At 49.6% G+C, this 23,998-nt stretch overlaps 1 long non-coding RNA gene across 1 annotated transcript in view; it reads left to right on the top strand.

Annotated features, from left to right (window-relative positions):
- LOC308069103 overlaps positions 1-18,796 on the top strand; it is a 30,333-nt gene extending 11,537 nt beyond the window's left edge. The window contains exon 2 of the long non-coding RNA XR_013930288.1: positions 108-18,796. This is a non-coding gene — a long non-coding RNA (uncharacterized lncRNA). The remainder of the gene's footprint in view (positions 1-107) is intronic.
- The last annotated feature ends 5,202 nt before the right edge of the window (positions 18,797-23,998 follow it).

A 23,998-nucleotide genomic window follows, 5' to 3' on the forward strand; every position in this document is an offset into this window, starting at 1 on the left:
CCTTGGCGGGCTGTTTCTCACTGGAAAGCAGCGGCTTTGGAAATATGTAAGTCAGTTTTGCAGATTTGCAGGAGAGAGTCCAAAAACCATGATGTTTTTCTCCCAAGGCAAAACCACCTGAAGGCATCAGAGATGGAGGAGCCCACTGCCAGTCACCCAGCTGTCCATCCACAAAGCCCATCCAATCCAGCAGACTTTGCATGAACATTTAGCTTAAGTAAATTAAATTATTTGGAGATTTTCATCAAAGCCCAGTTCTCATTTTCTTTTGAACTGCTCTGAAATGTATAGCCGTTGCCTGTTGTTGGTGCAAGGCACCTAATGACGCATCCAAGTACACCTGAAATATTTTTTAAAGCACAGACATTAATGTATAACAATAATAAAAATTGTCTATATTTTAGAGTCTATGTTCCTAGCCCCAACACCAGCCTTCCAGGAAAGGCCTCCATCAGTCTCTGCTTCCGATTAAACTTCCTTGGGTTCCAGCCCAAAATAACTTCAAAGATTTATTGACTTCCATGATTTCTAAATAGCTCCCAAAGAGCAGTGGAGAGCCCGGCGTTGGCTCCACTAACCCAGTGGGATGAGAAGTGCTCCAAGCTCCTTATCACACAGATTATCACAATATGGAGCCAATCACTCCCCATTTGAATATTAACCTAAAACTATTTCCACCGTGAAGTATTAGGAATTTAGGACTAGTACAATTGCTGAGCAGATTAAACATCAAACCAATGGTCCACATTACCCAATATCCTGCCCCAGCAGTGACCTCCCATTGCCTGTGAGAAGTTCCCATCCATTAGAGGTTACTGTCCTAAAAAACTGCATTTGTTTCAGTCCTTCTCCTTGTAAGTGGATGTTCTGTGTCTCTTTCCAAATAAATGCTGAGCATCTGTTCAAGCCCTGGGAGTATCTGGAGGTTGAGAGTGCCACGCGCTCCAGGACCAGCACCGCTGCTGAGATAGTTCTTCAGTTAATTATTTTTTTTAATCCATGAGAAGTTTCAGCAACGTAAGTTTTCTGTTAAAATACTACTTCAGAATTTTTATGGAGGCATTTTCAATTTGAAGTTTTCCTCTATAAAGCTTCCAAATACCAAAAATAGTGAAGATTTTAATTTTAAAAGACAAGTTTTTTCACTTCTGGCTTTTTGGCAAAGACCCAAACTTATTTTCTTAGGAAAAGTGTGAGCAGAGAGAGGGCAAAGTTCCTTTTGTGATCACACCACACACCATCAGGACGATGCTTACAAAAATAACAGTGGAAGAGCTAAGACATCTTAGCCAAACTGCAGACGTTGCATCGGCTTGCCCCTATCGCGGGCAGGGGCACACTGCTGGGCTCGGAGCCAGGAGCATCCAGCATCCAGCTCTTTGCTCTGCAAACCTCCCCTGGAGTGAGCATCTGCATGGGTCCTCCCTGCTGGGATGAGCCTTTCCTGCCCCTTACCCTCTGCCCAAGCAAATCCTTCCCTTTTAGACATCCTTCTGTGGTCTTGGCTGCTTGCTGGCCAGTATAGAAATGGGTCCTGTATGGACACAAGCAGTTGTGAATGGGGTTGGGCTGTGATATTGCTGCTGTGAGCCAAGTACCAGCTCCCAGATCTGGGATGAACCACCCTATGAAACAGCAGGGAAGTCGCCAAGTGATTCCCTGTTTGGTGAAGAGCAGCCCCAGCACCGTTCCTCCTTGGCTTGACCAGGTGAGATCCTTTAAGACACCACGTGATGGCTTGGGATTACCAGTGTGGGACCATTTAAGCAGAGCCCATGCTTTTCTTTTCCTGGGGTTTTCAAAGCCCTTGTAGGGAAAAAGTAGAAAGTGTGGCAGGCTCCCAGCCCGAGAAGCCCCTGAAGTGGCCACCAAGAGGTGGAGGGGAGAAGCCAGCAGGGAGTTTGGCAGGTAGGCATCACACATCTGGCCCTGTGAGACTGTATGTGCAGCCCCAGTACCAGTACTCTCTGCTCATTTCTCACTTTTTCCTTTTTAAATGTCTTCTTAAGGCAGAGAAATGGCTGAGAAAAGAAGAGTGATCAGCTTTTTGGCCACAGGCCTGGAGAGTGTCTGGCTGACTGATGGTGATGCCAGGAGGGATGTGCCCAGCGGCAGCGGGTGCTGTAGAGGGGCTTTCCAGGGTTTCTTTTATCATGGCTCATGTTTGGAAGGAGGGCTGGGGGTGAGTGGGAGGCAAGCAGATGGACAGCCGTGTTTGGTGGCTGGCAGTGGGACTGACAGCTGAGATGCCATGATGAGGGGAAGGGTAAGGGGTGCAGAAGGGAATTTGCAGCCTCTCAGCATGTTTCTGGTAGGATTTCACTCCTTACTTCCAGGCTCTGTTCAAACCAGGGTGCTGTTTTCTGCCTTGAAAGCAGAGGCTCCTTAGAGGGGCTTTTCTTTCTCTCAACCAAATAAGATCTACTAAAAAGCATGGCTCTGGACTCTGCCAAGAGCTCCATTTCTGTCAGGATTTCAGGGACTACTTAGTGTCTCCATTTTCTGGGAAGTTCTTTCCAAGAGCTTTATGCTGGTCCTTCCTCCCTTTGCTGTAGGTCTGCGGGGAAAAGGTGTGTGGGGCGAACACTGAGACTCCCAGACTTAGGACAGGGAGATGCTCTCATCCAGCTGCACTGCTGCACAAGGCAAGGCGCTGGGCACTGTGTTCAAGCTGCACCTCATGTGCTGTGAAACATGGTGCTTCCTCCGGACCCTGCCACTTTTTTCAAGCTAAAACAACACTTAGAGAAGACACAGAGCATTTTTCCCTGAGTTTGCCTTCCACTGACTCAAGCACAACTGCACTGGAGATGTGCACATCTAGTTTCTGATGCAATAATCACTGAGCGGATAAGCGGCAGGACTCATCGATTAATGTCAACCTGGCCTAACATGCAGCCACTCTGATGGGTTTGCACCAGAGAGAAGGTCTGGGGGAATTACCGTGCTTTGCACAGGCGAGAGCTCTGCTAGGTCTCTCTGCTAAGCAGCGAGTGGGGCAGGAGGGTGCTGCTGCTCCCCGCCTGCCTGCCAAGAGGGGATGGGACTGTTCGCCAGCTGCTGCTGCTTTAAGACAAAAAAGAGATGGAAAAGCCTCAGTCCTCACAGCTGGACAATGTGAGTCATGCTGAGTGCCCGGGGCATCCCAGGCTGCTGCCTGCTGTCCCCCCCTTCCCCCAGCACTGTGGCTGCCTCTTTGCCCTGCCAACAAGGCAAGGCAATGCTTCTGCCTCGGACTCAAGGGGGGAATACAGAGGGACACATGGGAGAGGATGGAAGGACAGCCTCCAGCAGGGAATGGGAAGGAGAACAAGCCCCCAGAAACCTCAGACCAGAGTGAAAGGAGCCGGCATGTAGCAGAGGGCTCCAGCAGGACAGCAGGAGTATTCCCAAGCCTTTGGATCAGCAGTGGGACAGAAGAGTAAATTTGACACATATTTTCCATCCTCAGCTATCCACATTGCCCCTAACCTGATCCCAGTTAGATATACAGAGGCAGCTGCCAAGGAACTTTTATGACTCATTTGAAAGGGAGCCTGCACAAGAGCTGCACATTTGAATCCAGCTGTCTCCTCTCTGTTGTTGTTTAGGGAGGACATTTGTGCTTGCTTAGCTCACCTAGGAAAGGGCCAGCGGGGCCCTGGACACAGGGGAAACTGGTTGTCAGCCCAGCCTGGGAACACACTGTGTATACCTTAAAAAAAGGGAGTTGAGCTGGCAAAGCATCGCTCAGGCTTCGGAGGCGTGAGCAGGAGCCCTGGGCTCTGGGGGAGCCCTCCTCTCCCCATCACCTTCTGCCTTCATGGGTTTGGCTCTGAACAGAGCTATTCCCTACCGAGCATTGTGCTGCTGGGGACGCCAACCCCCCCCGGGGAGCGGAAATCACCGGGGCTTTGCAGCTGCTCTCTTGTTGACAGGGACAAAGGCCTTGAATCTTGCAGAGGCACCAGCAAAAGTGAGATGCAGAAAGCATCAGATGCAACCTGAAAATGGGCTGATGTTCCGCAGGTAGGTCTGTGTGACACGTTCAAACCATGCTCAGGGAGGACCCATAGGAAATTCCAGGTTAAATGAGACCTGAGGGCCATCTGCACCTCTTACAGCAGCCAGATACTGCTGCTCTGGAGGCAGGTGGAGGACTCTGGCAGCAGTGGGTGTGCCTGCCCATATTAAATCTTATCCTGGTCTTTAATAGCAACAGATCAACCTAAGCCCTGAAGAGTGAGATGGAAAATCCCTTCCCAAATGCTTGCTGTTATTATAACTGCAGTGATCCATGCTATTGCCATGCTCCGCAAATTGCCTGCCCATCCCCTGTTGGGCTTTAGGTATCAGCTGTTCTGGGACAAGGTGCTTGGGATGTTTTCAGTTGGAACCGGGCAAACAGCTAGAATATGATTAATATTTTGTGCTGGGTTCAGAGGCTGTCAAGATAGGCTTTGTTAGCAAAACGCACCATTTCTGATTGCAGTCTGGTACCAGAAACCAGGAGGTTTATCTTGAAAGCTCTAACTTTAAAAGAAAACAAATCAACAGCTCCCACCCTGCGAGGGAGCAGAGCAGGCTTTTGGTGGCATTTCATCACTCACAGTGCTGTTCTGCAAAGCTGGCCTGGAGATGCCCTGGTTTCAGAGGTGTCTGTCCTCAGCAGGGTTGATTTTCTGGGCTACCCCCCTGACTTTTAAACATTTTGCTTTCAGTATGGAACCAGCTGTGTTTTCACTCGATACCTTGAAAACTTTCACTAATTTGAATTGTCCTTTTACCACCCATCTTTAAAATACAGTATCTGCGATACATCTCTCACTTGGCTTTCCACATTTCTGAAGCCCTGCCACCCTCTTAGCTCATATTTTCCTAGCGTTTCAAGTAAGTACTATTAAATGAAAGCTGAGACTCTTACAAATTCACATGGTTCTGGGAAATGGATCTGTAAGAACAGTACCTGCTACCCCAAGACCCTTCCCAGCAAGTGCCATCGTGTCTCATGAGCCCAGGCAGGATCCTGCTGATCCCTGTATCCTCTGCACTTTCAGGGACCAATGTAACTTGCATACCCCAGGACGTGCATAGTGTGCAGCCGGAGCAGCACTCTGCAGAGCTGCACAAGGGACAGTGGATCCCTGCGATGTGCTCCCAGGCAGGGCTGTGCCTGAGGCTGGTGCGATAGAGCGAGCATCGTCTGCAACGATGGACCAAGTGCTGCAGCATGGTTAGTGAGCAGGGTCTGGAGGGTTTGCATTACCAGGGATCTCCCCCCGGGACGGGATTCCCTACTTTCCTTGGCTCTGACACTCCCTTACTCCCTCCCCGGGGCAGCAATGCCGCGCACAGCACCCAGCCCCGCACGCCAGCACCCAGCCCGACTAGCACGGGGTTTTTGGGGCCGGTTGGCTCAGAGCCTGCCCGGGCAGCTGAAAGGACGGCAGCATCACTAGATGGTGCTAACGCTTGCGTTTTCCGAGCTCCCGGAGCCCCGCAGCAGCGCCCAGGCAGCGGGCTGCGGGCACCGGCGAGGCAGCGCCGCGGGGGCGCGGGGGGCCGGCGGTGCTGGGGTCCCGCTCCCCGGGGCCCTGGGCAGGCAGCCCTCTTGCCATGAGCGGCCATGAGGAAGATGTTTTCTTTCTCTCCGCTTGTCTCCAGGCTCTCAAGAACGGCCTGGGCTCAGCATGTTGCAGGATGCGTCCTTGGGGTGTTAACCTGCCCTTCCCACTGCTGCTCCCGTGGAGGATGTAGGTGCTGAGCCTGCGACGGGGTGCAGGGATCCCTGTCCCCTCTCTGCATCCGTCTGTGCTGACTCAGACCCTAACCATGTGCAGGTTTGCTGGAGCTAAGGGGCAAAGCTGCAGTGTGAGTAGGGGCAACTGGTTGCAATTCCCAGTTGTAATTCCCAGTCCGTGCTCCCTGAGCTGGGAACACCCAGGTCTGAGCCTCCGCAGAGCCTGTCCTGCTGGAGCGCAGCCTTTTGCAGGTCCTATCCTCCCATCACTGGTGGAATCAGGCATTCCCATGGGAGCTGGTGGGACAGGGACTTCCTTTCTTGTGGAAGGATCACTGGCTTTTGGGAGGTCCTCTCCGAATGCCTGGCTGATAAGGCACAGCCTGAGCTAAAGCTGGCTAGTCTTGCTGGTCTTACTGGTCTTACCCCTCCTCACTAGGGGAATGGCCCTGGGGAGGTGCTGGGACACAAGGAGGAGGGAGCAGGGCTCACCCACACAACCGACTGGATGATAAGCTGCCACAGCCAGACGCTAAACCAATGTGTCTGGGAATGTCATGTTTCCACCCACCAGGCACTCCTCACATCTTACTGGGCTGAAGTCAGGGGGCAGCGCTGATGGAGGAGATGGATGCTTGAAAAATGGGCTGACTCGGCTGGAGGGTGCCAAGGGGCTGATGGTGATGGGCTGAATTCCCAGCAAGCAAGGATGGCATCGTCAGCATTGCCCTCCTGCAGCATCGGCTGAGGCTGTGGTCACTCCCAGATGGGGTGGTCAGCCCCAGCCCCGGGATGTGGCCCCAGGCGCAGAAAGCAGCAAGGATTTTCAGTCAAGAGCATGAGATCTTCCCCAGGGAGAGATCACGGGAGCACTCTGTACCCTGCCTAGTGTCCATAGGGCTTCCAGCTTCTGCAGGGATGGAGTGATTGTTGCGGGAAAAGGTATCTACATGTAAATTTTCTCTTGGAGCTGGGCAAGATATGGATATTTCAAGCTTGCAGAGACCCCTCTTGGGAAGGGCAGGGACAGCAAAGCATCTGCAGCAGAACCAAAGCAAGGCTTCAGTTTGCTAATTCTCATTTGCTCCCACCCTTCCCTGTGAGCAAACCCTTCAGAGCATCACCGACTCAGCCATGGAAGTGACTTATTTGAGGTCAACCCACAGGTCTGTGTAAGAGCTCACAAGGGAACCCAGAGCTCTGCCCCGTTTGTGAGAAACTCCAGCTTTCCAGGTCACGGCTATGGCAGATCCTCACACCACTGGCAGTGCAAATGCCAGTGCCACCACACCAGTTTTCTTGCTCTTGGAAGATAACTTGAGCCAGAAAAACAGAAATGTGAAGGAAACCACATAGGGAGACCAAGGCAAACCCAAGCTCAAAAGCCAGCCATGACACCAATGTTGCCAGCCCTGTAGTGCCACCGGTGGATGTCATCCAGGATGAAGAAACATTTCGACAGCATTTACTGTGCAGGGAAAGAGGCCCATCATTTACCTTCGGCAGCTGACTCTGCTTTGCTGAAGAAGGTTATCCCTGGCTAGGTGAGCAGCTTTGGCTGTTTGATCAGATGCATGGGAGTAATTAACATCTTGATTTTAGGATCTGATCATATCAGGCTGAGCAAATAAGCCCCTGACATTTTTAATCAAAAGCTCTTCTTCTCACACCATGTTCAAAGGCAGAGAGGGCCAGGGAGCCAGGGAGAAGGATGAGAGCCGAGTAGCTGCTTTCTCATCGATGAGGATACGTGTCAGCCCTGCTGCCACGTGCCAGCCCCACTGCACCAGGCTCCTCTCCCTGGGCTCCTCCGCCTCCCGTGGGGCTCACGTAGCCGTGAGTCATTGCAGCCATGCCCGCACCACATCCTCTGAGACAAACCCACACAGGAGAAAAAGCAGCTCAGAGCATTCTCTGAAGAAATTGCTTTCTCATGACTAAATGTCAATGTAAATAAAAAATGAAATACGGCTACAAATTTACTTTAAAATCATCAGTGACTCCCCAGCCCAGAGGAAAGTCTGGTGTTGATGTGCTGGCGTGAAGCAGCTGCAGGGAGAGGGGTTGCTTGTGTTGGTGAAGGCTGCTCAAACTCATCTCCTTTCAAAAAGTTTCCTGTGACAAGCCGATGACCGGGGTGTCAGGGAGCTCCACTGCAGTGGCCTCCAAAAGGACAGCTTCTTGCCTGTGTTATTATTATAAATAATGATTTATTTGTTAGCAGCTCCTTGTGGTACCCAGGAGGGGAGCAGCTGGGATCGCATGCTGACACGCAGACTGGTGGGGAAGCTTCAGATCACCTCTGGCTTTCTGCAGGTCCCCTTCCCGGGCAGGCTGAGGCACGAGCAGAGCAGGAATCGCTGCCAGCCAGGCACCCTGCAACAGGGTCACAAGCACCTTTCTGCAACTAAAATCCATTCCAGCCTGTTGGTGGGGACCCTCACTTTCTGCTTTATTGCCCCTCTTCTCCTTGGGTTTGAGGGCTGTTAGAAAAGTGCCAGCAACACACAAGATAGAGAGTTATTGCAGGTGTGGCTGGGTGCCACCCACCCTTGTAGTTTGGTTAATAGACTAATAGAGGAGCAAATGAAGCCACTGTAGGTAGGACCACTCCACAGACCCATCGTGGTCAGAAATGTTTCAGGCTCCTTCATTAATAAATTTTCTTCTACCGGATTTCATTTGCCTTTGGTTATATCAGGACTGGGCTGGTGTTGGTTGTGTTTTCAGTTCTTCTTGATTTTTCTTTTGAACAAACAAGCATTAGCAGACCGTTTAAGTTCAGTTTGTAATGGCCCGATGAATGTAAAGGAGCAAGCACATAGTCTGGGTGGGGATTTGCTCAAGGTGCCCAAGTTGTGGCACTCAAGGTGAAGGTGTTAACACATTCATTTTAGCTGTTCAGGAGTGGCAGACAGCCCTGGGGCTCCCATGGAAACCTGCCCTGCACAAGCTCTGGGCCCCTGGGGTGTCCCGGCACTAAGAGAGTGGAAAATCCATATGACAGGCCAGAAATGCAAATACCGTGCTTCGCTGAGGAATGGCTTTAGCAGAGGAGCTCTCCCATGATGTAAACCCGGCAAATGCAAATACCATGGCTGCACCGGAGAAAGCCATCATTGCTTCCTGCAGCTCCCCCGTTGCTCATGCTAGCTGGGATTGCCTTTGCTGCCTTTCCCTGTTTCTCAGGCAATGTTGGGCAGCCGAGGCCACGACAAGGATGGAAGAGTCGCATGCTGAGGATGGGAGGGATTGCCCTGCGCACGCAGTGGTTTGCTTTAGCCTGGGACATCACCGATGGGCTACTGGTCTTCTGTACATTCCAAAAGCTGGAGGCTGCAATGCTTCTTGCAAAAATAATTTCCCTTTCTCTGGTTCTGTGTGGTGTTTGGGAGGGAAATGCTGGAAATCAGGATTACTGGTAGTGCTGTGAGGAGCAGGGAGTTGGACTCAATGATCCTTTCGGGTCCCTTCCAACTCAAGATAATCTACGACCCTACGGTTTGGGGTGGAGGTGGCCGGTGGTGCTGAGCAGCTGCTGCTGCAGCCAGGGCAGCTGGTGCCCCTTTTTCCTGAGCTGTGAACAGTGGCAGAAGCAGAGCCACCATGTGTGGGGAACTAGCATCCTCTGAGATGGAAACGGTCATCCTCTGACCGGGCAGAGGAAGCGCAGCTGGGTAATGACTGGGTCCACATGGACATGGTTTATGGGCTCAAGAATGGGGCTATTCCAGGACCTGAGATGAACTTGCAAGCTCAGAAACGCGATGATCTCTGCTGTAACAACTCATGGTTTGCTTTGACTTCCAGCAGACAGGCTTTCACCACCACAGGCTTTTCTCCCTGGATTGCAGGCACCACGAGCACAGCCAAGAGACGTTTCCTACCATGTGGAATTGGACCATCGTTAATTTTAGCCATCTATTCTGGAAAGACTCTTCCTAGTGCATGAGATGGCGTTAACTCCCCTACTCCCAGCAGCAGGCACCCTGAGTGCTGAGAAGCACCTCACTTTCTGCTCCCAGGCAGCAAGATGAAAGTTGTGCCGGTGTTAAACTGTAAATGAAACCCCTCCGTTTGGACTTTCCAGCAGTGAAAGGGGAGGAGGAGATGTAAAAAATCTTTCTGAACTTCCCTTTCCTTCAGTCCTTTTACAAAACACTTCAGTGTAGGGTATTTAAAGAAACAAACAACGACCATCTAGCCCCTTTTTTTCTCCTCCTGCCCTTGAGAATGAGGACTAGAGTGATGAACCACACTAGATTCATTTCCCCACTGATATTAATTGGGAAGGAACAATTCCTGGAGAAATGGCAGAAAAAGGAGTCATTTTGTCTGGGTAAACCAGACCCTCCATTCCAGAGCAGAAAGTAAAAGAGTGGGAAGAGCAGAGAGCAGAGAGTGCTGAGCATGGGGTCACGCTGGCTTGGAGCGAGCTAGGAGGGAAGGACGCAGGTCCAGGAGAAATTCGAGGGAGAACATAAGGAGGCAGAAGGGATTAGTGCCTGCCGGGGTTAGCCAGGATGAGCTTTCACGCTTTTGCCCGGCACTAGGGCAGAGGTGATCTGGACATGTTGCAGGAGGATTTGGGATGTTCTGGGGGAAGCTGGTGGCCGTGGGACGTGAGCTGCCAGGGAGTGCATGCCCCGGTGCGGGGCCCCGTGCTCCGAGAGCTGCCTGACCTCATGCTCTGCACCCGTGAAACGGGGGAGCGAGCGAAAAGGAGTCCGAGCAACATGAGCGAACACAAATGTGTTTCCACTTAGCTGGTCCTCTGAGGCCAAATGATGTAACTCCCGCAAAGCCCTGCAAAATGTTGGCAGGAGGAGCCTAGTGACAACTCCAACTGTAAGTTCCTGAGCTAATGAGCAGAAATGTTGAATAAAAAAAATACTAAAAAATACATTTTTAAAAAAGGCTTTTTCTTTGGCTTAACATAGCGATCCTCCCCAGGACCGTTTTCTGAGCAGAGAAACAGCACGCTGAAGGAAAAAATCCAGCCCCCAAAGAACCTGGCTCCTCTCCTCTGGGTCTAATGGGGCAAAGCCAAGGGGTCACCACTTATCAGGTGGTTTCAAAGTTTCAGATCAGCGGAGCTGGGGGTTTGCTCAGCCTGCCAAGATGCTGAAGCAGATCCCTGCTCCGGACGAAGCTCTCTGCCATCCTGTTCTCCAGCCTTTATGGAGTTAACCACAATTATTATTACTAAGGGTGGGTTTTTCTATGTATGTGTTAGCAGCAAAGAATGTTCTACTACAGCTCTCCACACAGCCACCAGCCTCCAAATGGACCATGTTAGAGTAGAGCTAAATATTGTGTCAGGGACCATGTGTTTCTTGTAAGATGGGCTCAAGCCACAACTGTGTAGGAAATTGTTTATCTCTCTCTGCCCTCTCCCTCTTTCTGCCTTTATCCTCCCACGGGCCGCGTGGATGGCTGGGGCGCTGGTGATGGGAACTTTCCTGGGGATGCTGGTGGAATTTTTTTCACAGCCCATGAGTGCAGAGAGGAGCAAGCTCCTGCTGGGACAGGCCCCCAGGGTGGCTGCGGGCCGTGGTGTCTCCCTGTCTGCTGGGTGACACCAGTGCTGCTGTCCCGAGGGGCGCAGGCAGCTCTCTCGTGGGGCTCGGGTGCCACGAGGCAGTGCCCCAGCACAGGGGCCAGCACCACTGATGCAGGCTGGCTCAGCATCGCAGGGGCCTGGGGAACCTCTGCTGGAGGGTTCGGATGGAGCAAACAAAAGCATGATGCTGTGTACACATGCACGTGTTTCAGAGTGAAATTTGGCCACGGAGGTATTGCCAGCCCCAGGGTCAAGGTGGAGATGAACCACCTTCTTTGATTTGCTGGAAATCCCAGTGTCTGCAGGCTGTGCTATAGTGCCAGATGATTAAAGGAGAAGTGGAGCAACTTCTCTGAAAACTGCTTTATTGCTGCTGCAGCCAATGCAGAACAAAGCAACCCCTCTGGGTGCTGGCCCGAGCCGAGCAGGGTCTGCCACCTGTGCCATCGACGGGGCACTGCTGTCACCGTGGGCAGGGTGAAGGCTTGGCCTCACACTCTGATGGTGCACATCCACCCATGGCTTGGTGCTCGGTGGAGGTACCACGGGCAGGGAAAGCCCTTTTGCCTTCACAGAGAGGGAGTCAGCGGGTCTGGGACTTGTTTCTCCCCTGTACTGCTCTGCAGAGGGATGTTAGGAAAACCTGAGCCCCTCTCAAGTGCCTTCCTCTCCTTATCTGTCCATCTCGACGCCATCGCCAAATGCAAAAAGGCACTTTTCCTTTTTACTGCCTCTGCTCTCTCCTGGCCACCAATCTGCACAACAACATAATTGTATATAAACATCTGATTTCTTTTACTTTGCCTCAGTAATAGCTTGTAGCAACTCTTTCCAAAATCTATTAATACTGTGCTATATATTAGATCCAGACTTCAGATCCCCAAATGTGACTATCTTCAGGATAAAGTGGGGAAAGCCTGAACGCAGATCAAACATTTGCCCTCTGGTCAATTTTAAATATAGTATGAACTGCATCTTGATATAAATGTAGCAACGGTTCTTGCTTCTAAACACCTTGGACTTTTCTCTCTGTGAGATATTATAGATGAGCCCCACCTAGATCAGACTAACGATCTCTAAACATCAGTATCCTGTGTTTCAGCAGAGTCCTGCTGAACCTGGCAGAGCAGCATCCTCCCACTGCCTGTCATGCAGAGCAGAGCCACAGGAGATGGAGATGTCTACTTTATAGAGGAAAAACATGAGCATATAGAGATGAATTGACTCAGCCAAAATCACCCAGTGACCAGGTGGGAGGTAAAAACCACCGGACCTTGATGGTGGTGGCTCCCTTCAGCAATCCCAGGACCTGGGGTGGGTTTCTGATGGGAAAAATGCTGAGATGCCATTTCATTGCTTTACGTTTGATCCTGTAGCACATGGGGAGGTTCCCAGAGGTGCAGTTATTTCTTCAATGATGAAGGCTTCGATTTGCCTTACTCTTTGGAACGGGAGGGGTTTGATTTATGAATGGACTCAAAAATGAAGGTTCTTCCAAATGGACTTTTCTCCTTTCTGAATTGTTTTGACTTCAGGCAGCTTGGGGGGCTTTTCATTGAACGTGGCTTGCCCTACTTCTTACCTACCCACCTGCAGAGGCAAAAGCAGAAAGCAGCAAAAATATAGCTAAAAATAAAAGCCGCATCTAATTCCTGGTCCTTCCCACCATAACTTCAGATAACTTCTGAGCAATTCTATAAACCCGAGCTTGAGCTTTGGCATAGCTGCAAGGCCTGGCTGTTCTGGCATGCAGAGCACCAGTCAACACCATGCTTGGCCAAAGTCAGAGCTAGGAAAAGGGGCAGCACTTTCCATTGGGAAATTATCTTTCTCTGCCCCAAAAGAAAAATCCACACAGTTTATAATCACAAAAAGACATGTTAGCCCTGATTGTACTTCTGAGCTGGGAATGAGAAAAACAGCCAGGGTTAAATCTTCCAGCTGGTTATAATCTGTGGGAAGTGCCCCCTGCCCTTCCTTGTTAGGACACTGCTAGGGTACAGTTTCAAATTTTGAAAAGATCATGTGTTTTGCAAAAACATACCATAAACATGCATCCTCAGCTATATTTTTCTTCCATTGCTCCACTGCATGCACACACCACTGTTAGGGGCTGTCTGTGCTAGAGCTGGTATAAGATGGTAGCGACTGCTTTGTACAGCACATCACTCCTGCAGAGGGATCCAACAGGAAGCTTCATGAGAAAAAGAATTTGGATTGGAGAGAAAAACTGTGGGTGAAGATCTGCAGGGGTTTTCTGGTAGGCTTTCAGGCTTAGTAGGGCTGCTAAAAGAGATCAGATTCTTTTTCCTCTTCAGCAGAAATAGCAGTTTAGGGATTTCCCTGATTCTGTTTTGCTTCTTGCTGCTGGCCACTGGTCTAAACTGGGCTGACTGAAGGAAAGTGGCTGTACATTTTTCTGCTCCTGATGGCTGGGATTGTTAAAAAGCAAGAACTGCACCATGGAGTGGACCAGCCCTTCAGATGACAACCTGCTTTACCACCAGCCTGTGCCCCAAATTTATTGGGTTGCAGCTGAGAATCTTTCTCTTTGATCCATCTCTGCTATTAAACAGCTTCAGATAAAGTCGCAAAGCTCATTTTAGCAGAGGAAGCCAAACAATCTAAATCTTGGAGCTGAACAGCAGTGGGGAGCTGATCTTCAAACTGCATGTCCTCGCCAGCTTCAAAAGAAAAGCAGCTCATTTTAACACACTACACAGCACTTCAGCAATGATTAAAGTACCTTAAACGTGCACCTTTTTCATCATAGACCTGTCTGCTGACAGAGTGCCAAGTACAACAAACCCAATCAAAAGCATCATCCCTGTGATGGATCTAATTGTCATTGTCTTGTTTCCCGAACAAGGAGAGCTGTAACAAAAATAGAGCCTGGAGAAACGTGCACATCCTTGTACAGAAATAACCCCCTAAAAGCAAACTGAAAAGCCATAGAGGAGCCAGCCTACCAGCTACAGACACAAAGTGCCGAGAGAAGGAGATAACTGGCTGGTGAACGCTGGGAAATAATACCCTAAAATCCTTCTGAGCCCATTCATCACCCCGGCTTCAGTGATCATCTCAGCAATAAATTCCCTTATCATCCTATTGGAATTTGACATTAATGACCTGCCTGTTATTTCAGAGGGAGATGGTCTGTAACCAGCGGGTAATTGGTAGGAAAAATTGCCGGTTATAGCAAAGATCTGATACCATCGGAGTAGTTACACCATGAGAGAGGGAGATTAGGGAGGTCTGTTTACCACAAGGGACTTATTCATCCTGAATAAATGTGTCGGCTGCTCAGTGCCTTCCTCTTACACCCTCATTCCCCTTCAGTGGCATCTTAACATCAACACTAACAGAGTCTTTTCCCAGTGACTCTGGTATGAAAAACAGCAAAGGCACTGCACAGTGCGCAGGTGATGGCGAAAATGATTTAAAAGTTCTCCTCAAACTCCCATTAGTTTATGCATTTATTTCTGAGTTGTCTCAGGAAAGACAACTGCCATTTCTTAATCATTCACATTACTCAGAATGCTTCTGCAAACACCCCTGGTCTGCAAAATTTTTTCCCAGGCAACCTCCCAAACTGTTACTGGTTTAGCTTTTGTTTCTGTTTCTCTGCTGGAGCAACACAATAGGTTTATTAACATTTTTCTTTGCACCTGCAGGTCAACTTCCAGTGTGCTGCACCCAAATTAAAGAGCCCCTGTTTGTCGGGGGAGCCTACAGCCTTAACCAAAAATAGGACAACTGACTTCTTCAGAGTGTGTTGGGGAAGAGCCAGAAGCAAGTCCAGAGGTGAAATCCTGGCTCTGCTGCAACAAATAATAGCTTTGCCCTGACTTGATGGGTCTATGCCTTTCTCAAAGGTGTCCTGCTCCTACCTTCCACTTCCCAGCTAACAGGACCAGCAGCAGAGCCAGAATGTCATTTTCTTTGGTGAACACACCTGCTTTTTAAATTGGCTCCCTGGAGTATTCATGAAAACGAAGCTGCAAGGCATGGCCACAGGAGGACTGAATTTGCTACAGAAACACCGGCACATATTCATAATCAAACATCTGCACCATTTGCCCAACTCTGACTGTAACTTCCCATCATGTCCGGCACCTTTCTGGGAAGAAAGAACTGGTGGTGGTGGTGGAAAAATTGCTCCACCAGAGCCGAAGGGGGTTTTGCAACTGCTTCCACTGAAGCCAGGGCTGCTTTTAACCCTGTGTATTCCCCACCTCTCTGTTCCACCCTAGGGGCTCCCCACCGCTGTAAGCAGTGATGGAGGAAAAGGAACTTTCCTTTTCCATGCAAATTCTCCCTGGAGGGCCCCCAGGTAGTGGGGATGGCCCCAAAGCCTCCCACAGAATGAGACTCGCTTTCTCTGAAGAGAACCTGACAAAATTCACCTTCCAGACTCTACTCCTGAGCGCTCAGATGCACCAGCCCGGGTGTGAGTGCAGGAGGGGCAGCCCTGTGTCCTCTGTGCATGGCAGGGAAATGGTCTGCTGCCTCTCCTCAGCATCACCGCAGGACGCCGGGATCTGGGGACAAGGCACATGGTGGTGACATCCTGGCAAAGCAGCAAACCTACCCAGAAAGGCTATTCGGAGCTTTTCTCAACCACTCTTTAAAGCAGTGGTTTGTAAAGGGGCTCGGAGCAAAGATGGAGTGTCAGACCCCTGAAGAGGGAGCAGAGCTTGGAGGGATGGATGGAAATTTTGAGCTTCGCCTTGGTAGCATCTGAGACAGCAGGCTGCAACAGCCCCAGAGCTGCAGCATGCTGCCCTGGCGCTGAACCATCCCCTCCGATGGCTTTAGCAGTGCTTGGGAGTCGATTCCCACATCCCTGGTGCCGGTGAGAGGGGAAGGTGCAGGTAACAAGCTGTGTCCATGCCTCTCCTGGAGCCGATTGAACTAGGAACCTGGAGGCTGGATTTCTTCCCCACAGTCATGTAAAAAGCTGTTAACTGCCACGGCAGGAATCCCAGCTCCCTGCACTCCTTTTCATGGGAGGCTCTTCGTGCAAAAAAGCATCAGCATAATGAATTAAATGCCGTTGTAGTGACCACATTCCCACACGTTCCTTGTGCTCTTCCACTTGACTCACCAATAAGGAAGCCAAGATATTTTGTAGAGGCTGTTTTGAAAACATTCTAATCAATTTAATTCATAGCCACAGCCCTTCCAGCCCACTTGCTGGACACTGCCCCAGGAACTTGTTTAAGCCCTGTTTGCCCTGGGTTGGTGGAGTTGGAGTCCTCCTGCCTCTTGGCTGCGGCACCGTGCCCAGGGAATGGGTTTTTGCTGATGGTCTTCAAGGCCATGCACAAGAATGAAAACATTGGCAACAGCCTGAAACAAGCTTCAATTCCTTCTTGCCTTGCTGAAAGGCATGTTGTTTACCACAGACAAATCGGAGATGAACATGCCGTGACAGTCCAGCGAGTTCATAAAATAAAACCCTAAATAATTGCAATACAATATTCCTGCAAGAAAGGTTTTCTTATCTTGATTTTCCCCCTTTCTCTCTCTCTCCCCACTCCCCATCTTGGACTAATCATTACCAGACCGAGAACCTTCAAACAGATTTGTTTGGAGGCTTGGCATGAGCTCATGGTAGCTGAAGCCTTCTTGCTTTCCCTGTGAAAAACAGACCCCATTTGGAGGGGAAGAAGAGCTCCGGCACTGAAGTCAGAACCTAAACAGCATATGTTACAAACAAGATGAGAAGTAAAAAGCTGCCTACAACATCTCTGGGCCCTTCCCTGCACATCGACAACAGAACCGCCTTCCCTTCGGCTCGTGGCGGCGGAGTTGCAAATCCTGCAAGGAAGAGCCCAGCAGCCTCCTGCGGTTTGTTCTTTACATGTTCGCGAGGCGGATTCCAAAATAAGTTTGAAGGCTGTCAGTCTTGTCTCAAACAGCCATGGGCAATGATGTGTCAGTCCGTGGGAAAGCCTGGGGGTTCATCAGCACCCAATGACTGCTGTGGCAGCACTCCCCCACCGCCCTGCCTGGCTTCTCGCCTGCGGTGATGCACCCATGATGGAAAACAGGGTGTCGTGGGGTGGGCTGCTTGGGGTCTGTAGGAGAAATAGGTCGGGGGGGTTCATGCAAGCTAGTGACAGAGATCCCCCCAAAGGGTTTTGTGGTCTGCAGCAGCCAGGCAGCCCCCAGCCCTTGGGAAATGCTTTCTGGTGCCCGGAGCCAAAATGTGGCTGGGGATGGAGGTGTCACTCACGGCTGTGCCCTGGGGAGCAAAATCCTGCCATGGTGCAGAGGGAGGGGCGTTGTTTTCTGAGGGTGGGAAGGGCTTTTCTGCTCAGCCTGGAGAGGAGAGCAATGGGAATTGAGAAATTGATGTCTTCCTCAGCTGGAAATTTCAGCCAATGGCAAAAACAATGGAAAGGCCCCCAAAACCATGAGAGTCTCATCCCAGGGGGCTGTCCCCATAACCACAGGCAGGGATGATGCCTGGGCAGGAAATATGTCAGCCAGCTGAGCTTGTGAGTCATCCTGGTTGTGAACAACACACTAGTCAAGAGTTGGCTGACATGTGCGTCAGGATGTATACATATCTATGTTCTTCTTCGGAATCTTTACCTTTCTGTCCCAGAAAACATCCAAGCTGCTAACGCTCTGAGGAGGATGATGCAGCAAAAATAAATGTTTTAGCAAGAAACAGAGAAATGAGATTTGCATATGTTTTTCTGGGAAAAATATCAAGTTTTCCCTGTTAGAAAATGAACGTGTTGGAAAGCGGCTTGTAAAACTCGAAGCCTGACTCAAGCACAGATTTGCCATGGGACTGTCACCTACGCTCGTTGTTCATGAGGACTTCTCAACCCTCTGTCCAAAAGGAAAAAAACCTGCTGTTGATATTTTATCGACAGATTTGTGGAAGAGCAAATCCTGGTCAGGGAAGTGACTAGAGAAGCTTTCCCTGGATTCAGCAGCAGGTGAAGAAAGTTTGTGGAACACAAAATGATCCTCCGCTTGCTGCAGAACTGCTCCCAAGGAGATTGGGAGCACGGTGATAAATGAATTTCAGAAAGCCTGGGGGTTCAGCTTGGCTAAGGGAAAAAATGCTGGTGTCTGCTCGAACACTGCAAACCTGATTTTCCGCTTACATGCCTGATTATAAATCAGCAGTAAATGTACTTATGTTGACACGCCAAGTTTTCCCTTGGATGTCATTCTATAGGCACACGCTCCTTTGACCACAGGTGATTAGATTTGATGAAGAAACCACCGAGCGAGGTGCGTTGGTGGGGACCAGCGGGAGATCCTGTCCCACCAGCGCGGTGCTGCCTTCTGCCCTTAGACGCTCCGGCTGCTCTGCTGAGGCAGAAGGGAGATGCTAGCAGAGACCGCGACCTAGCAGAGACCCAGCCAGTGGGAATCCTTTGTCTGCAAAGCTCCTTGAGTGTAAAAACTGGGTTGGAAATCTCTTAAGAGGTTTTTGATTAATGTAAATTGCTGGGGTTTTTTTTCCTTTTTTTTTTTTTTTTTTTTCCAGCAAAGTAAAGCTTTGGTTTATATTCACGACCCCTTGAGGCTTATCCAGTCTGAGGTTTCCTTGCTAAGAAGTATGCACAGCTCTTCATTTTGCTTTCATTTAAGCAGGACAGAAAGCATCCCAGTGCCTGTATTTCCAAAGAAGCCAGGGCCTGAGCCTGCAAACCCGAGCCACCGAAACACAACCTAAGCCATGAGAAAAACAAGGCGAGCACTCCGGGCAGGCTTCTGCAAACTGCAGGAAAGGAGTCACTTGGAAACTGGGGCAAAAGTTGAAACAGGATTTAATTTTATCTGAATTGATTCATCTGTCCCTAATTAGGAATAGCTTTCCAGGGCATGATGTAAGAATATGCAGAGGGTTTTTTAATGAATAACTCTCGGCTAACATAAAATATAGCCATTCTCAGATAGTTCTTTTTATGTGCCAATAGAGATTTGTGCAGTCAAAGATGAAAAATAGATGAGATCCCAGTCACACATGTTGAAGACTAAAATCTTCAGAGTATGGACGCTGTCTTCTTACCAAATTATTGTGGAAAAAACAGTATCTTTTGCATATGCCCTGGTTTCATATCTATATTCACTTTTTCTGAGAGAGGACCCTTAAGCTCCCAAAACTCCACAACACGTGATGCTGTGTAGAGGGATAATGCACAAAACCTGTCTATGATTGCTCTGAAAGTCCCAAAACCAGCTGGCAAAACCCGGTCATGTTTAATGGTACTTCAACAAAATAAATGAAGCAATTAGTCAAATTAAAAAGCCATATTTTCCAGTTTTTCATGGGAACAATGTGAAACTGGGCCATGGGCTGCTCTCACTCACCTTGTAATGCACAGTCCTTCCCTCTTCCATATCATTCCTTTGCTCCTAGTCATACCTCCTTGTGCCATCCCACGTATTTCATCTCAGTCCTCCCTGTTCACACCCTTGAAAACTTTCCAGGCTGCTATCATGTCCACTTCTCTAACTCACCTCTCTGAGCCAAGCTATACATCCAGGCTATATTTCTTCCCCATAAACCAATCCCCCCTGGGCCCTGATCATTTTCTGATATTTCCATGAGCTGTGCAACAACTCAATCAGTACAATTCCAGAAACTTACACCAGAGTGAGAGCAGAACCAGGTTTCTGGGCTCGTTTTATAACTGGAGCAAAAGACAAAGCTTGGGGATGCTGTACACGGTCCTCACTGCACGGTGAAGAACCAGGGCAGGACACGTTGAGCAGATGGTGATTCTGGACTGCAGATGAGGACTAAATTACTGTGTTCAAATCACATCTTTGATACACTTCCAGCTTTTATCAGATGGTTCCACTCAATGTTTGGCACAGCTGATGCGAAGGGAAGGCCAGGAGAGCAATCAAACAGCGTGAGCAGCTGAAGCAGCTCAGTGCAGGAGCAGGGCCCCGTCCCTGGGGTGCCCTGGCTGGGTCCTTCCCCACCTCCTGGGTAGCGTCACGCTGAAGCAGGGACTTCCCTAACTGCTCCCACTCTTCCAGCACCTGCAGAGCTTTAATATTTACCCCTATGTGCAAAAAATCCCGGTACCTCGCAGGCTACACAGGCTGTGCTCCCTCCTGCCACATCACTTCATGTTGCAAGCAGCTCGCCCAGGCAATGCAATTGTAAGTTGAAGTATCTGGAAGGATTGATAGCATATGAGCAATTTCTCAGAGTTAAAAGACTCTCTTCCTTGGGTTTTGGCTTTGGATGACCCGCGCTTCTAATGTACTCCTCACTTAATTCACCCCTGCCAGTGCAAATGCTCTTATTTATGAGGTCGGTAATCACTTTCTATCAACACGCTCTGAAAATCTGCTCCTTCCACAAAACATTCCTTCAAGTAAATCCTTCCCCATGAATATTCTCAGTACAAGCCGAGTCCAGAGCCTGCTCAGGGCATAGGAGAGGGCTTTCAAAGGACTCCCACTGAGTTCAATTGGCTCAGACCCCAAGTGAACACACATCCACACCCACAAAGCTCTGTTATAAATGGCCTCATAGAAGCTCACAAGAAGGAAACCAAACCTTTCCCAAAGTCCTTAGGAGGGTCCGTGGTTGTTTTGCCATCCTTTCGCTGCACATGGACCACAGGGGTTTACCTCTCAGGAGGAATCTCAGGCAGCACCACAAAGCACACAGCTGAAGGGCTGTGCTAATTTAAAATCCTTCCAGAACACTGAGTTTGGTGTCTTTTTTCTTCCTTAACTTAAAAGCCAGAAAAATATCTCGAAATATCTGTGCAGGAGAATCAATCACATACAAAGGAACCTTCTGGGTCCCATGAAAGAGCCCGTGTTTTCAGCCTTGGCAGTTTATTCTTCCTCCATTTGGGAGGCAGCACAGATATGTTTTCCATTTGAAATATCCCAGGGGTCTTGCAGCTCATGCTGAGCCCTCAGAAGTAAACGAGCCACTTTTCCCAGCAGCAATCCCAGCTACAATTAAGAAATGTTTGGCTTTTTTTTTTTTTTTTTTTTTTCAGCATACCCAGACTGGCACTTGGTTCAAGCCATAGGAAAGCAGAGGCACAGGGTCTGTGCCAGAACAGTACCAACAAATACGTAACAGATGAACATCTTTAGCTCAGAGTTTTCTGCTCCATCTCTCTCAGCTGCTTCACAGGCCAACTAAAGCTCTTTATCAGTGTCATTTACTCAGCTATCAAGTGAGTTTTTTATCCTAAAGCTCTGCAGTGGGGAAATAGGAACCTGCAATGAACTTGCCTCAAATTGAAACAGATATTTAACTAGAATAAACCAGTGGACTGAATAAACACTGCAGGCACTTTAGAAAGAATGTAAAGTTGACATAAGATCTGTTGGGTGAGTTCAAGAAATGGGAGACTTAATGCTGAAGTAATAAATCTTCTGTGCTAAAATGGGGACGGTGCTGAGCTCTGCACCTTGGTGCCTCGCCGGGAGAGACCAGTGTGGGAGCTCTGCTGTCCCAAAGGCTGCAGAGCCGTGGGTATGGGCAGGTAGGCTCCTTTCCCATCACAGCTCCTGAGGACTTCATCTCCATTGCTCTCTTCTGCAACCGCTGCAGCTCACCGAAGCCTCTGGCAGAGGGTCCTGTCCGCTGGCCGTGTGAACCTGGGTGTTCCACAGGGAGCTAAGTCTTTGCTGCAAAGCCCTGATACATGGATGTCTTGAAGGACAGCGAAGCCCAAGGTCTCTGGGCCAACCATGTTTGTTCCAGATGGGACAGCCCCAAATGCTGCTGAGGGCCAGGGCAGTGGTGAAACCCAGTGGCTTTTCTGGTGGGGCTGTCACAGGGCATCGAAGCTGCTATGGCTCTCGTTGTGTTTGGAAACCATGGTGCCCTCATATGACCCTGACTCTGCTCTCTTTTTCTTCTGAAATGCAAAGATGGATGAAAAGGTGGATCCGGGTCCTGGCTCCCGATCTCCTTTGAGTTGATCTGAGGGGCAAGCATGTTTCCCCCAGGCTTGCGGATGCTGGCAGCTCCGGGAGGTGTGGATTGCCTGCGGGCTGAGCTCTGTACAGGGCACCTAACTGATTCCCTGCACCTCTGAGAGCAGCCTCAGAATGCCTATAGCCACTAGTACCGCTCAGCCCCGTGCTGAGTAGAGCAAAACCTGCAGCAGTCAGAATTCTCATTTAATGTCATTGGGGAGTGGACTTGTTGGGACAGTCTGCTGTAACACAGGTGGTGGTTGTCACTGCACAGCAGCAGCTGGTCACAAAAAACTTGTGGGCTGCGAAGGAGCAGTTGGTTTGTTGGGTTTTTTTTTTTTTTGTTTGTTTATTTGTTTTTTAAGAAACCTGCACTTATTAAAGACAGGCGTTCAGATACTGGATATTACAGGAGACCATGACACTAATCTAACCTTGATGGATTGCCTGGGCTGGCAGGACCTGTGGCCTTTGCTTGGCCAGGCCTGACAGCCAAATGCCCTGGGAAGGTTTGGACATGACTGCAGTTCTGCCTCCATCTGCAAACCCCGTGTCTTGCGAAAGTAGAGCATGTTTCCCGGGGAGTGGACTGATCTCAGCAAAATGCCTGCCACGTCCCTCCATGGTACCTGCAGGCTGGACTGAGCAGTGTTCCGTGGGGTGAGAGCTCACCCCGGTAAGTCAGCCTGTGCTAAAGCATCACAGATGTTTAATATTTCTGGTCCCTGCTCCAAGGAGAGGGAGAGAGGAGCTGCAGGGAGTACAGCAATATTTTTTCAATACATTCCATATGTTTCCTCCATAAGTCAAGATTAAACAGTGGTGCTGGTCAGAATAGAAATCAGCCTGCCAGCTGCTCTGCTGTCTTTGGAGGGAGAATGAGCCCTAGCACAGGCTCTGACCTGACTCGAGAATACATTTCCATGAGGACAAGTGGAATTGTCATTCGTGCTGTCATCTTGCCTTTGCAAGAAGGACTAGTCAGCCCTGGTCCCACCTGCTTGGTGGAAACCCCTGAATTTTGGTGCAGCAGCTGGGAAGCCTCATGTTATCCTTGTGCCGCAGCCAGGTGAGGTGTTCCCAGGCAAAACACGATGTCCTTCAGATCCCCCCACCCTGGGCCACTGCTGCAAACACGAAGGTGGCACCAGGCTCCCAGCTGCCTTGAGCCCTCGCTTATCCCCCCTCCCACCAGCACACACAAGGTCTAGAAATTCCCTTTGTAATTTTTGCTTTTCCTGCCCTTCTCGCTCAAGCAGCAGCATTTCAGTCTTGTTATTGTCCCTGCTTGCGCTGCTTAGCTCCAGCCACCACAACAGCCATCGCTGGAGATGTCAGGTCTGCAGGGAGGAGGAAAACCCAGCAACCAGCAGGGCAAGGAATTCGCTCTCTCCTGAAGGGCACACTTGGTATAATTATGCCAGCCAAATGTGCACAGAAGTCCTCAGTAATTGCTATGGTAATCATTTTGCATGTGTGGGATTTTTTAGGCTAAAGTATAATTACAGCTAATTGCTGTTTGATTTTGTTCCTGTTTATATACCCATTAAAGGAATTGTTGAAATGTCTCTGCTAAAAGACTTTTTTCTTTCCTTTTTTTTTTTTTTTTTTCCTTTCTTCTCCTCTTTTTCTTAAATTATTCTGGAAAAAAAGGGATCATGTTGCAACACTCGGAGTTCATGAATGGCCATTAGCTCTCCAATGATCTTACAACAAAGAGCCATGTTAAGCCGGCAAGAGCCTGATGTTTTCCCAGTGTTGGGAACCAACGG

This window comes from Falco punctatus, assembly GCF_963210335.1.
Source record: "Falco punctatus genome assembly, chromosome: 9".
NCBI classification, from domain to species: domain Eukaryota; kingdom Metazoa; phylum Chordata; class Aves; order Falconiformes; family Falconidae; genus Falco; species Falco punctatus.